Source organism: Leuresthes tenuis, unplaced genomic scaffold (assembly GCF_036924035.1).
Source record: "Leuresthes tenuis unplaced genomic scaffold, fLeuTen1.0.hap1 SCAF_13, whole genome shotgun sequence".
NCBI classification, from domain to species: Eukaryota; Metazoa; Chordata; class Actinopteri; order Atheriniformes; family Atherinopsidae; genus Leuresthes; species Leuresthes tenuis.
Window position 1 is genome coordinate 11,755,255 of NW_027325367.1, and position 12,136 is coordinate 11,767,390.

General features: G+C 43.9%; 1 protein-coding gene across 3 annotated transcripts in view; it reads left to right on the plus strand.

Moving 5' to 3' along the window:
• Positions 1–368: 368 nt before the first annotated feature.
• The window catches only part of wasf1 (WASP family member 1), a 53,045-nt gene continuing 41,277 nt past the window's right edge, over positions 369–12,136 (plus strand). For 2 of the 3 annotated variants that reach the window (XM_072362331.1, XM_072362330.1), the window contains exon 1: positions 369–788. The gene's annotated coding sequence lies outside the window, so the exon portion shown is untranslated. The remainder of the gene's footprint in view (positions 789–12,136) is intronic. The other variant, XM_072362329.1, reaches the window with a different exon arrangement.

Here is a 12,136-nt window from a genome sequence, read left to right on the forward strand (position 1 = left end):
CAAGTTTTCAGTTCATTAGTCTGACAGAAAACATGTATTTGAAGTCTAAAAACTGACCAGTGCATTAAGAAGAAAAAAAAGAAAAACATATTTGCTTGTGGTGTCTACACGTCACAATAAACTTCCTCTTTGTACTGTACACTATTTTACTGGACTTAGTCCTAATTTGGCTAATAAATAATAATCAACTCATGGCGCTGGGGATTGACTTATAGTGTAATAAAATGCTTTTTATGCTCAGTGACGGCTGTTTTAAATACATCGCCGTCGTTCCCTGATAATCGATTGGACAGCACATCATGACGGTTCGGGATAAACGGCCAACACGTCAGGCGCACGCGCTGCTCGCGAGCCTCACACGAGCACACATCGGCAGTGGACACTCTCTCGCGCCCCAACAATAGAGTGGTTCATACCATTATCATTGATTGCCATGGGGACGTCCCTCCCTGTATAAGCGTCGTTCCACACTCGTTACATCACAAAAGAAAACATATGCAGCACAGGAGTCGATCCGGTGGGTGTTCTGCGTTACGGAACCTGCGGTTGGCTTGACCGGACCAGATTTAATGTCAACCGAATCAACATCCACGCGGAGAATCCCTTTAGAAAAAATAGTGGCTGGATTCTTCCTCGCCGCCGCCTCTTCCAGCAGGAGTGCATTTGATATCAGAGACTGTGCAGCCATGGATCTGACCCGGGGATTTAAATTCTTGGACACTGTGGCACGCTCTGCTGCTCAGTGAGGATGGGAGGCAAATAAGTGGAATTTTTAACAAACGTATCAGGTATTATTTTAACATCATGCTTTTTCAAGTTGGACATCTGATTTAAGTAGCGTTTGGTTAACCTTATTGCATGTCAACAGAGCAGCATCTTGCTGCCTAAGTACCGACTCACCATGTTGTAACATTAGACTTAAACTGGAGCTGCTTGACTAATAGCGGTCTTGGTAATTCAACACTGCATGGCCATCTCGGGCTCTCCCATTAACCTCGCATATAGGTTAGGAAAAAAAAAACGTGGCACTGTTGTCAACGCTAGGATTCCTAAGTGGTCAAATCTTCAAAACAAGTGCAAATCGTATGTTTATTAATTATTAAACAAAGGGCAGTTTTTTTTATTGTTTTTTTTTAAGGGACTACCAGTGGGCAAGAAAACGCAGCTCCACATCTGCATGAGCTCCCGCTGCAGCGTCTTGACATACAGTCTGAAGAATATCACGTTGGTGAGAAACCCAAAGGGCATATTTGCAGCGTCCCACCAATGATCAGTAGTTATCCAATGTATCCGATTTCTCGATGCGTTTAAGCGGAACGGGAACGTGGAGTTTAATTTGTGTTACAGTATGATTAAGGCGAAAGCATGCTGATAATCCCCCCCCATCAAGAGCGCACCGACTCGCCTCTCAGGGCTGGAGCTGAGGGTATATTCCTGCCCGCTCGGTTTGCACACTGATATTGAGGAGGAGGGGGGGAGGGATGGTAGCTTGCAGCCGGGTGAAAAACCGCGGTGTGTGAAATTTGAAACCTTCTTTGTACTACTTCATGTGCATCGAAGAAAAGTGCACTTTTATATCTGGAGACAACTTTAAGATATTGGTTATAATTATTGTTTTTTTTTTCTTCTTTTTTTGCGGTGAGATGATCTTGTGTGATGTTTGACTTGCAGCTCATAATAATTTCCGCAGCATGTCAATTCAAAGCCAGGATCCTATGCCGGGTTGATGGTTTGCCAGATCTAACTGCGATGTCAAAAGTAGGAACGGCCTGAAGATCTGTTCCTGGGGACGAGCGGTTTCTCTTGCGAAGCATCGGCAGAAGAGCCGAGCTACGCTGTGGTGCCAGCTGCTTGCAACAATCCAGTAGTGAGGCTAGTCTCTGCCTCTGATTTATAGAACCTGTCGTATGTAATGATGACACATGGGAGACACGAATAGGGACGAAAATGCAATTGTGGCTGCATGTGAGAACTCGATGGTTGATTTGGTTATTTTAGAATGAGATCGGTCAGCTCAGATCAGCTCTTTATTTTCTAGGAAGAAAGGGGGGGGGGGGGGGGTCTTGCACTAGACACCCTGTCAATATCGACAAATAAAATGACTGCAACAGTAACATTCGCAGCCACAGCTGGCTGAGCAGAAACCACCGTACAGGCCAGATCTCACCACTTCTCAAAGGGGTCGTCCGGGATCACAACTTTTGCCACTCTGACTGGATTGCAAGTTGGCTTTAAATGATGCCGACAAACGGAGTGATTATACTCCTGCTCTATCAGCGATGGGAGGATGTTTGATGAGGGATGGATGCTGTGGTCCAGAATCATGGCACCGTGAAATCCTCTGTTCTGGTAGGTGCTCAGTTGCATCCATTTAACGGACATTGCCCACAGGTGTATTCCTACAATAGAACAGAGCATATCTCTTCTTTTTTCTTTTTTTTCTGTGAACTTTTTGCTTTGAGGGATGACATTTCTGGAAAGTTGGCACTTTCACATGTTTTTCTGTGGGAGCCCCCCCCGTGAGAGAACAGTTTTGGCATGCCTCCCGCGGAGGCTTTTTGGACCTCTCTTGTTTATTGACATTGCTCTGATCCTCTGCCAGTCTCCGGCTTTCTCATGCAAGCATGAACAGTATCTCTCTTTCTATCTCTGTCTTTTGTCATTCCCCTCGGAGGTGGAGTGGGGTTATAGGAGGACAAAAGAATGACACAGGGCATATTGAGGGAGTAATTTGGAGGGGGGGAACAAGAGCAGAATGAGGAGAACTTGGGCCAGGCAGTCTGTTAAAGGCGAAAGAGAGCAGAATTTGATGTGTGCACAGCGTGCAGTTTCACGTTTACGTGCCATTTAGTGGAGCCACAGACGCACCTCCTATCTCCCAGCTGTTGGGATGCTCCCGAGGATCCGGCACACTGGAGCTATTGTTCTTCCTCTTGGCCAGGCCCACAGCTTAATAATACCGCCTCTGTCCGCTGACTGAACCGGTCTGACAGAGAGACACCAGGGCACAGTTTAGCCTGCCTGACTGGTGCTCCTTGTGTCTTACTACCACTGCCTCCACCACCTACCAGTAGTTAACAGCTACTGTCACTCTGCATTTCTTTCCCCTTTTTTCTCTTTCAATCTGCTTCTTCATAACGGGACTCTGTCCTCCTTCTCCCCCACGTTCCAGTAATCCTCTACAACTCCTGAGATAACATCTTGTCTTACAGCAGATATTGTATTGTGTAACCTTTTTAATCTTACGTTGGAAAATGAAATTCTTCAGACTTTTTATAGAGCCTGACTTCTTTAGCACGTTCATAGCGGCATAATGTCATGCAGAAAGTACCTTTTTTTTCTTCTAATTTCCTACTCTTTCATGGTGTTCGTCACCTTTTAATACACCTAATCTTTTTCTTCATGTCTTGAGCAGCAGCCAGTCTGGCTCCTCATCTTCTCTGCCTCGTTTTTTTTTTTCACTTAGAGAAGGAGAGGAGTGACAGGTTCTCGACGGGGTATCTCTGAAAAAGACACGTCTGGCCATCCCTGTAGCACTGTCATCGTGACAAAAAGGCAGATGTTCCAGCTGAGTTTAAAGGGCCCCCTACAGTACTCAACTGTGGGAACTAAGTCTCCTCTGTTGATCCCCTTTCATTTATGTTTTAACTCTGTCACAAGCTGAGCACCTATTCCCAGTCTTTTCATCCATTTTGCATCACTCGTACAGTATGTCTGTTTGCCTTTCGTTACGTAGCAGATCCATACTCCTTATGGGGCAACGCTCTTGGTGTGAACAAGCTGAATCACACCTGCTGCAAGAAGCCTGTCACTCACGCCGCTTATGGCTCAGATGTGTTTGAAAAAGGAATCTTGCTTTCATACGGTTTAGTCTGTCTTCATTTTGTATCTGATCACTGCAGCAAAGAGCTTGTGCTTTAACAGCATGTAGTAGAAAACACGGTCAAAACCAAAAAAATGTGCAAAATGTTGCCATTGCATAACAGCCGGTTATTTGGGAAATGAAGCCCCATAGTTCCTGTGACTGACCTGGTTTAGACCATTAGCTGAAAGCCAAAGTGAGCCTCAAAATGGAATAAACTATGGACTGTTAAGGCCACTCCCAGGGTGTCATGTGTACGTTTGGATGGCAGGCTGAATGAAGTCGGATCCCCTTCTCGGCACAGCGCAGCCTTGATTTACTCCAGGGGGGAATTGGATACACAGTTTTCCTTGGAAGGTTTTGGCCGAAGCGCTGAAGGTAGGCGTATGTGGGCCGTGGATTTGTACGTCCGTGCTTTGTGTTGATGTTGGCAGTTAAGTTGTGCTGAGATGTGCTTGTCCCTAAGGGTCACCCAAGTACTTTCTGTCTTGTTTGTTGTCGTTTCTAAATGCGGTCTGTTGACTTCAGACTGATCTGCTTTTAGAGCATATCTTTATTTGAATAGATTTGAATATTCAAAATGAAGCAAAACACTGAGCTTCACCATGACAGGAAGCACACAACACATGCTCTTCCCTTTTACCCTCTTTTCGAAAGCCAGATGCTTTTTGCCTTCTCTTGGATGCTGCGTTCCACTCCTCAGTCTCCTCTTTCCGCTCTTTAACTGACTGGTTCTTATTGAGCTGATACCTCGGTCGTTGTGGTCGCACGAGAAGATTGATGGCGGCTGGAAAAGTGGGAGACGAGGCACGTTTATCACATCCACAGCTTAAATCCCTCTTGTCAGGATTTGCGTTGGCTTTATTCAATTACATACGCATTGAATTTTCATCAGGATTTTCACAAGTGTTCATTTTTCCTCTCTGCTCCTCTACTTATGCTGAGTAAGAGTTCTGGGATTTACAAAGAAAAGGTACATGGGGAAAGACATTGAAGGATTAGAGACAAGAATTAAGTAGAAAATAAAAGACCCATTGACTTTTGTTTCCAGTACATTATGTTCCGCTTAATTTCCGTTGTTTGTAATGAGCCCAGCATTGATGCTGCACTCTACACTACAAGCACAGTTTGGTCGAGCTGCAGTTGCAGCTAGACTGGAAAGACTGGAAACGCTTTAAGCAACTGCGAGTTGATGTCTTGTCCTAATGGGCTGATTTTCAGTCACAATTTCTGAATGTGAATGAGAGCAGCTTCATGGAGAATTCCCCTATTTCAACATACACTTAGGATTACAGTCGCACTGTGGCTCTGAACAGTTAAAGAAAACCACAAAAATCACGACAAACGGCCTTTAAAACAATTCAAGACCATCGCCGCTGCTCATATAAAGATGTTGGAGAGAACAGCTTAGAAGACCGAGTAGGGAAGTGGCCTCTTAGTGTCCTATTGTGTTAGTCAACAGTTTCACAGCAGGGGAGCCTGTGCACGCAGACAACTGCTGCCTTCAGTTAGGAGCCGGTGTTTGGCTGTTCATTTGCAGCCCACTGCAAGAACTCAGCTCTGCTTAGGCCTTGCATGAGATCCCAGGACACGGTGCGTCTGATTTGTGCTGGAAGGAAGCCCAGCAGAGGCTGCGAGCTTAAGCTGCTTCTCAAGCTCGCCATACTTTGGTCTTTGATGGTTAGCAGGAAATGGCAAACTCACTTAAATCCTTTAACAAGAAAACGGCACTCGTAGCGGCCTTATTTAGCAGCCATTCTGTCAGTTCTCCAGAGCAGGGGTCTCACAGAGGTCAGAAACTTCTTACTGGTTAAAGATGCATTCATTGATGGTAGATGTCGTTGGAAGGAATTTATAGCTAAGCTAAGGTGCATCCTCTAACCTTTTCGTTCAGTGCTGAACCAGAAGTAGTGGAAAGAGTTTATATCTTCTGTGAGCCATAAATATTCCGCCATATTAAGAAAAAAATCTCATGTTCGACTAAGAGAAATGGTCTGAGACAAAGCATTCCCTTACATAACGGTCTTTCATTTATAGACACATGCCCACAGCTGCTGGTAAAGTGTCAAGACTTATGTAACAGAGGGAAAACACTGTATTTTCCCCCACACACGCATCAGTCATATTGCCTTCTCTCTGCCCACTGGTATCGCCTCTTTGTCCTCAATCTGTAGCAGCGGGGCATTCGTTTTCACTCATGTGTGAATGTTTGTGTATCATCTGTGAGATCACACGTATCCTGCGTCATATTTTTTTAATGCAAGATGGAGATGAGCCAATGTGATTTATTGCCTCGGAGGTCAGAGAGCTTTAAGCAACGTCCTTTTGACCTAGCCAATCGCCACTGCATGCCCTACATGAACGTGGACACTGGCTACAGACTGGCTCAGCCTTTGGAATGACACCACAACCTGGACGGAAGGACCGGTACGACTATGGCAAAAAGCTTTTGGGGCCAACAGTCATCGGAGGTTTTTATAGCTGAAATATGTAACATATCAGTTTGCACGACAGCTTATAACGGGACGATAAAAACGGATGTTTAACATGCTTTGAGATGAATTCCTACTTTGTTGTGTTTCTCTTTGCTAGTTAACAGTGTTGCTATATAACTTGCTCACTTTCTATGCATTTGCATTCACATTTACTTGGTCTGTCACTGACTTATTCATATATATGGGTGTTGTGATATGTGCATATCCGCACTTGGGGTATCGCTTCAAATTTAAATATGCACATATGGGATATTTGAACATTTTGAAACTTCACTTTTAAAGGCAGAAGGTGAAAATGAATCCAGAGGAATGAAGAAAATGTGTATTAAATCAGGTCTTGACTGTGCAACAGATGTACTTTGTCAAACCTGAACACTAAGTACATAAAGACTTGATGATTTTCCGGCCTTCTTGTAAACCTTTTTAATGTAAATATGAATTCAGTAGCACAGTGAAGAGCTTTTTTTTGAGCAGCAGTCACTGATGGGTGTGCAGAGCAGACAAAAACATCCACCAGAGCGGTGAAAGTTGTCCTGTATAAATCCAGTTAACGGCATAAGGCATGCGGCGCTAAGGTTGCTGGATAGAAGGTAGAGCTTATTTAGTTTCCTACAGCAGACTACAAAAGGAAAAGTTCAGAGATTGCGGCTGATGGTCACTCTGATCGTTGAATTTGATGAACATTCCCAATGAGTCCAAACTGTCCCACTGATGAGATACAAAGCAAAATGTCATGCACCGAGAACTCTGTCTTGTAAAATGTCTTTGTTTGCCTAATCAAGCCTAGAGCTGGTTAAATGCCAGAGCAGTGTTTGGAGTTAAACAAGCTTGGCATAAGCTTCCTGGAGGACTGCCATCCTCCTCCAGCTAAAAAGTAAAGCTGCAGACCACACGGATCCATCCTGAAGTGTAGAATAAGGTCAACGTGTGACTGCACTGTTGTGTGTGCTTATATAAATGTTAGTGGCAACTTGAGGCAGAAGCATGGTCTGTGTAGCTGAGCCTCGGGACAGATAGGTGCTGACAGACAGGCCTGGCCTCACTGCCGGGACTACTGCAGACCCCCCCCCCTTTCCCCTCCATTTCTTTCTCTTCATTCTTCTTCCCAAGCTTCCTATGTCTCTCTCGCTCCTCTCTCCCACTGACCGGCCTCTTGCAGGACTGTATGCCATTTTCCTCTCCTTCATTTGTCCTAGTTTTTAAAAACCAGGGCTGCACACTGAGAGCTGACTGCTTGCAATGAGGCTAATGGCGACTGCCAGTTTTGTGGTCAAGATCATGTCTTCGTTGGGCATGAGCCACGTCTGGGTGGTTGACAGTGAGTTCACGAGAAGGTAAGGGAGGAAAAAAGAGGAAGCAGAATGATTGGGGCAGCTGTTGCATGGAGCTTCAAAGAATTTGTCCAAATGTGGCGTATATTAAGCATAGGAATTTTTTTTGCAGGCTCACTTCGGAAATATTGTGCCTTTTAGTTTCATATAGAGTCTCACGTTTGGGAAATTTGTGTCTGTACTGCCACTTAATTACCACTGGAGCTCTTTTTTTTTTTTTTCTGGAAGAGTATGTGGCCTCATTACTGTTATTAAGAAGGGGAGAAATCCCTACCACACTCAGAGTTATCGTGGAAACAATAGCACATGCAACTCTTCAAACTTTTTCTCGGTGAAGATTCATAGGAAAATAAAATGAGATTTTTCAGCTCTTATCTGGGATCAAACATTGCTCTAAAGGTTTGCAGAGTTCAAAGAACCTTGTGTGAGGACTGGGCTCAGGTAGTTACAGATTTTAACCCCAAATTATTTGTATTGCAACTTTCACCTGAAGAGCAAAGAGGCAGACATTTGTGTAATTGCAACAGGAGTGAGATACCTGGTGGTACACCAACATGGAGACTGTGATTGACAAGGGCGTGATGACTGATATCCTCACCAGCGCAGGGTTAAAGTAACGAGGGGGCGACAGGCAGGCCAAAGTCTGTCTGACCATGATAGACAACATGGAATTGTGTGGGAGCACAGATAGCAGCTACTATGGATTCTGTCTCCCTCTGATGTTGTTGCCAGTGCATTTGTGCACTCACACACACACACACGTACACTTGCACTTCAGCCTCACTTGATACTGAAAAGAGGACTTGGGGCTTGAAATATGGCCACTGATAAGAGGTAAGCAGTAGGGCAACTTAAGGGAGAGAATACACCTGTGAAAGGCTTTCTAACTGCAGGAATTTTTGTTTTTCTCCTTCAAGATGTGTCAATCGGAGGTGAGCAGAGAGCCTCAGAGTCATAAGCAAGAGAAAGAAAGAAAAAAAGAACCACAAGATGCTTTCTATCCATCCCCTCTGCCACACTGCCACCCTTCCCACCTTTCCTAGCAGCAGGACATATTTGGACAAGTGGAATATGGGTTTGTCAGCTGTGTGGATGGACTGTATTGTGGCTTGTCGGTGATCGTTTGGACTCACATTCACAGCACTCGGCCTCCATCTAAATATAGCAAATTGAATCCTGCAGACACCTTAAGTAAAGTGTCTGCCACAATGTAAAAATCCCCACTCACTGCATGGATGAAGTGTCAGACATGGCCAACCAGTCTTGATCATTATTTAGCAAAAGGACATATGTAAGTGGCTAACTGAGGCCTCAGTAAAAAGGATAGCTTTAATTTGCTTTAACACAAATGTGTTCGATCACGTTTTTGTTTTTTTTTCTTCCTTAACCCCCTTCTCTCTGAAGAGAATCATCCCTTTCCCCCACCCCATCACGTATTTCTATTTACATAGAGAACATAAACTCACCATTTGGCTTTGCTGCGATTTTTTTTTTTTTTAAACATTTTTTTATATATTTTTTTTAAGTGTGGCTTTCAGAGCTGAGTGGTGTGCAGTTACAAGATGGAAGCTGTTGTGGGGGTTATGAGAGGACAGGAGACACGGGTCACAAAAATCCTGCAGCCGAACTCGTCTGCAAACGTTGCTACAGACAGAAGAAAGCCTGAGAACAACCACCAACCTCTGGCTACTTCCAGGGGTACACTTGCATCTGTTATTTTAAGTTAATTAATTTATTTTTTCATATATGCAGTCCTTGAGCGCTTCTGCACCAAACCAACGTCAAGAACAAGTGGGGTGGAGGGACTTCAGCATAGAAAAACTGTTAAAGTTACATTAAAGTACTGCAGAGATCAGTTACTGAACAGCCAATCGGATTGATCTCTCTCATTGCTTGACCTGACAGCGATTTAACATGATGAATCGGGTGGAAATAAGGTTTGATGGGGTCAGGCAGAGCCAATGGTGTTGCACACTGAAAAGACAAGAGAGACAGACGCTTGGTGTATAAGAACCCCGAGTCCACCTGACTTGGAAAGCACTTTGGATCAAGCCCTCGCTGATCACTTCTGAGGCTTACTGTTCTGTTCCAACTGGCACAGCCTCAGGCCTCCCCACAGCAAGGGCACCTTAGCTGACCATCACTGCAGAAACTTTATTCCCAGAACTGTTTCTCATGCACAGATGCATAATGTGTCACTGCACCCAAGTTCAAGAGACTATATGAGGGGCACAGCTGCTCTGGACACTGTCTAATTTGTTCAATTTATCCATAAATCCCCCATGCTTCACCTCTTCTCATTCTGTTGAAGAATGGGTGAAAACTAGACCCTGGCACCTTATATACCAAGTCAACAATCTGCCATCGTTCATGTTTGGAGCATTGGTAAATGTTTGTCTCTGTTGTATTTTCGGTGTGTAATACACTGTAGGCATTGTTATTCTCTGTAAAGGGTCTGGCAGTGAGAGCACTCCCTCTCCCCGGCTGTTCCAGTGCAGTGAATAACTGCAGTTCGGGTGGCAGTAGTGATGTAAGAAATCAAACGGCTAATTTATCATATCACACACTGTCCCATCTCATTTGTCATCTTCTTTTCTCTTAAAAGCACTTTTCGCAACAGTATATAGGTACAAGTGATGTTCATCATTCCAGAGAGACCACCTCTGAATGACACTTAACACACTGCTGGGCTCCCATCTTTTTCTTTTTCTCTTTTTTTATTTTTATTCATGGTCTAATGTTGCCCATATTGTATAACATACTTACTATCTCCTCTTGCTGTACTTGCAATGTCTTCCCGTTCAGGCGTCAATTGTTCAACCAGAATTTAGCAACATTGGTTGGTGCTTCTTGTCTTTTTTCTTCTTCCTCCTCTTCTTCCTCATCATCCTTTTTACTGAGGCTTAAGCCGCTTCCTGCTTCCTCTTTGTTGCTCTGTCTTGACAATCTCCATGTCTGCCCAAAAGCTCTGAAATATTTTCCTAACATGCACCTAGAGCTGAAGGTCTTGAGAATCTGGAACTCATTGTATTAAAAGAAAACAATGAGTCACCTGTGGAACTGTGGAGAGGTTTGACTCATATACTCTTCATATGATCACTTTTCCAACTCACTGAAAACCCCCACATGGCCACTTTGTTTGTCAAAACCATCCAGACAGTTGATGAATGTAATTTCCTTCATTTTTACATAGCAGCTATTCAACAATAGTCTTTTAACAAAAACTCGGAGCAAGAATTTGCTGAAGCTAGTATCACTTTATGTACTTTGCCTCCTGGCTGGCTTAGTGGCTGGACTGAATCGCCTTGGCTTTGCAAGTATCTCCTTCCCTTTTTTGGAGATGTCTGTTTTAGGGTTATTGTTGTTTGAATTGACAGGGGTTGGTGCAGTGTTGAGTTGGTGTGCATGTCTATCACATCTATGGGAGCAGCATGGGAGTTGGTATAATGAAATTTCCCTCACAGGCCAAACAAGTGCATCTGCACAGTGCAAGCATGCAGACATTTATTATTGAGCAGCAGGTTTTCATTATTCATACCAGTGGGTTTAAATGCACTCAGCAGATAAACTTGTGAGAGTCTGTTTGTTCAGCAGACACTTTACTCATTGATGTTGCCACACAGATGTCCATGAATATTTAGTAATCTAATGTGAGATAAAGCAGGATTTCTAAATGAATGTCTGGAGTGATCTAATCTTTTGTTGTAACAAAATGCAGTGTGGGCTGTGTCCAGCCATTCAGTGGACAGACGACCACTGTTAAGGCACAGTAACAACTTCTTATACGCTTGAGACTTTCTTGTTTTATGAAAAAAAAATATAACGAGGGCTGGTTTTATGGCTGCTTATGCCTCCACATAATTGGGTCATTTTACAGTTTGGTGTGTTCATGGTAAGAAAAACATAAAGGAAGTCTTCAGCGTGAAATAAACAAAACAGTTGCATGATTTCTAACTTGCACATTGACATCTGTTATTCTCCAAAGAGTTGTGTCAAAAACTCAGCTTTTGAGAAAAGGAAATGGAGGGGGGCCAGTGTATCTTTTTTTTTTCCCACAACCCACAAACCTAGTTAGCATAGCTATCTCAGCCCATGCTGACAGCATTAGTGCTGCAGGTGTATTTTTAGCCCGAGATGAGTTTTGTGCATGGTAGTGTGTGCTTGTGTGTGTCTGTTCCTACAGTCATCTCACCCCTGAAGGGATGTCGGCTGGTACAAAATTTTAATTGGCAGGAAGTAACACAGGTTTATGCTATGATATGCTCTGCCAACAGGTTCTGTTGTGACAGGTGGGTTGGGAGGTGGTGCTGGGGTCCAAAGCTTGATGTTTGTGTGTGTTGGGGTATTGTAGTCATGCTGGCCTTTGCTATTTGAAATTCTGCTGCCTCATTGATTTCTCTCCACAAAATGTGCTGTGTATATGTGCATTTTATTAGATTTTAGTCCAA